We start from the raw sequence: 2,394 nt of genomic DNA, 5'->3' as shown, positions 1-2,394 counted from the left end.
AAGTTTTACCTTGTGTGATTGATAAAAGTGTTTACTAAGTTTTTACCTTGTGTGATGATAAACGTGTTTACTAAGTTTTTACCTTGTGTGGTGATAAAAGTGTTTACTAAGTTTTACCTTGTGTGATGATAAAAGTGTTTACTAAGTTTTTACCTTGTGTGATGATAAAAGTGTTTACTAAGTTTTACCTTGTATGATGATAAAAGAATGTTCTAAGTTTTTACCTTGTGTGATGATAAAGAAATTTCAATGTTAATAAATTTTTCAGTTACTTGGTAACAGATAAGAAATTTCGCTGTTGATAAACTTTTCAGTTATTTGGTAACAGATAAGAAATTTCATTGTTAATAAACTTTTCAGTTACTTGGTAACATATAATAAATTTCATTGTTAATAAACTTTTCAGTTACTTGGTAACAGATAAGAAATTTCATTGTTAATAAACTTTTCAGTTACTTGGTAACAGATAAAAAATTTCATTGTTAATAAACTTTTCAGTTACTTGGTAACAGTAGTTTTTAACGTCCATTCAGGTTTCAATGTATATCATTGTGTACATCAGTGCTTTTAAAACTGATAAATGGTTCACCCAGAGGTAAATGAATTTTAGGATGAATGAAATAAACTAGAATGAAGTATTAGGATTTGTGCTCGGTGCACATGTGTGTATGTGTTTATTAGGATTTATGCTCGGTGTACATGTGTGTATGTGTTGAAAGTAACTGTTTTAATAGATGTCACAAGAATGCAGGAACATTGGTGTTACAAACACGTTTACAAATGTGGAATGCCTCCCAGTAATGACTTTGCGAAGTGGTATGTGATGTCGTCATTCATTTGTTCTGTTTTTGTTATATTATAACATTATTTGTCTAACTGGTGTATGTTGATAGTTATTAATTTTCGTCGGTTTTGTTCATGTAAAATTTGTAAATATACAACAAAAGAAACGGAAGAAATGATGTTGTTAATAAGGATGCTTGTCATTCATTGTTCTCAGTTTTGTCCAGGTGGTAAATAAAAGAAATTAGCTCATTATGCCTCTTCGAATTCTAATTTCGAAACCCAAATTACTAAATTTGATAAGGGGTGGGGAGACAGGATAACACTTAGTCTTTAATTGTATATGCAGAGAAACGAAAATGGAATATAAACAATCTTTTGTTAATAACAAGGGTGAATGAAAGATTGTGTTAATAACAAGGGTGAATAAAATCTTGTGTTAATAACAAGGGTGAATGACAGTTTGTGTTAATAACAAGGGTGAATAAAATCTTGTGTTAATAACAAGGGCGAATGAAAGTTTGTGTTAATAACAAGGGTGAATGAAAGTTTTGTTAATAACAAGGGTGAATAAAATCTTGTGTTAATAACAAGGGTGAATAAAATCTTGTGTTAATAACAAGGGTGAATAAAATCTTGTGTTAATAACAAGGATGAATGAAAGCTTGTGTTAACAACAAGGGTGAATACAATATTGTGTTAATAACAAGGGTGAATGAAAGTTTGTGTTAATAACAAGGATGAATAAAATCTTGTGTTAATAACAAGGGTGAATGAAAGTTTGTGTTAATAACAAGGATGAATAAAATCTTGTGTTAATAACAAGGGTTAATAAAAGCTTGTGTTAATAAGGGTGAATAAAGGCTTGTGTTAATAACAAGTGTGAATAAAAGCTTGTGTTAATAACAAGGGTGAATAAAATCTTGTGTTAATAACAAGGGTGAATAAAGGCTTGTGTTAATAATAAGGGTGACTAAAAGCTTGTGTTAATAACAAGGGTGGATGTCATTGAAAAAGTTTATAAAGCACTGGTGTAGATGATATGATTTAGGTTTCAATGTATACCATCGTGTAGTTGATATGGGGTTTCAATGTATACCATCGTGTAGTTAATATGGTTTAGGTTTCTGTGTATACCATCGTGTCGTTGATATGGTTTAGGTTTCGGTGTATACTATCGTGTAGTTAATATGGTTTAGGTTTGGGTGTATACCATCGTGTTGTTGATATGGTTTAGGTTTCGGCGTATACCATCGTGTAGTTGATATGGGGTTTCAATGTATACCATCGTGTAGTTAATATGGTTTAGGTTTCTGTGTATACCATCGTGTAGTTGATATGGTTTAGGATTCTGTGTATACCATCGTGTCGTTGATATGGTTTAGGTTTCAATGTATACCATCGTGTAGTTGATATGGTTTAGGTTTCAATGTATACCATCGTATAGTTGATATGGTTTAGGTTTCGGTGTATACCATAGTGTAGTTGATATGGTTTAGGTTTCGGTGTATACCATCGTGTAGTTGATATGGTTTAGGTTTCGGTGTATACCATCGTGTAGTTGATATGGTTTAGGTTTCGGTGTATACCATCGTGTAGTTGATATGGTTT

The sequence above is a fragment of the Limulus polyphemus genome, unplaced genomic scaffold (genome assembly GCF_000517525.1).
Source record: "Limulus polyphemus unplaced genomic scaffold, Limulus_polyphemus-2.1.2 Scaffold14419, whole genome shotgun sequence".
NCBI lineage: Eukaryota > Metazoa > Arthropoda > Merostomata > Xiphosura > Limulidae > Limulus > Limulus polyphemus.
The sequence above is the reverse complement of the archived record's forward strand: the minus strand, read 5'-3'. Positions refer to the sequence as shown.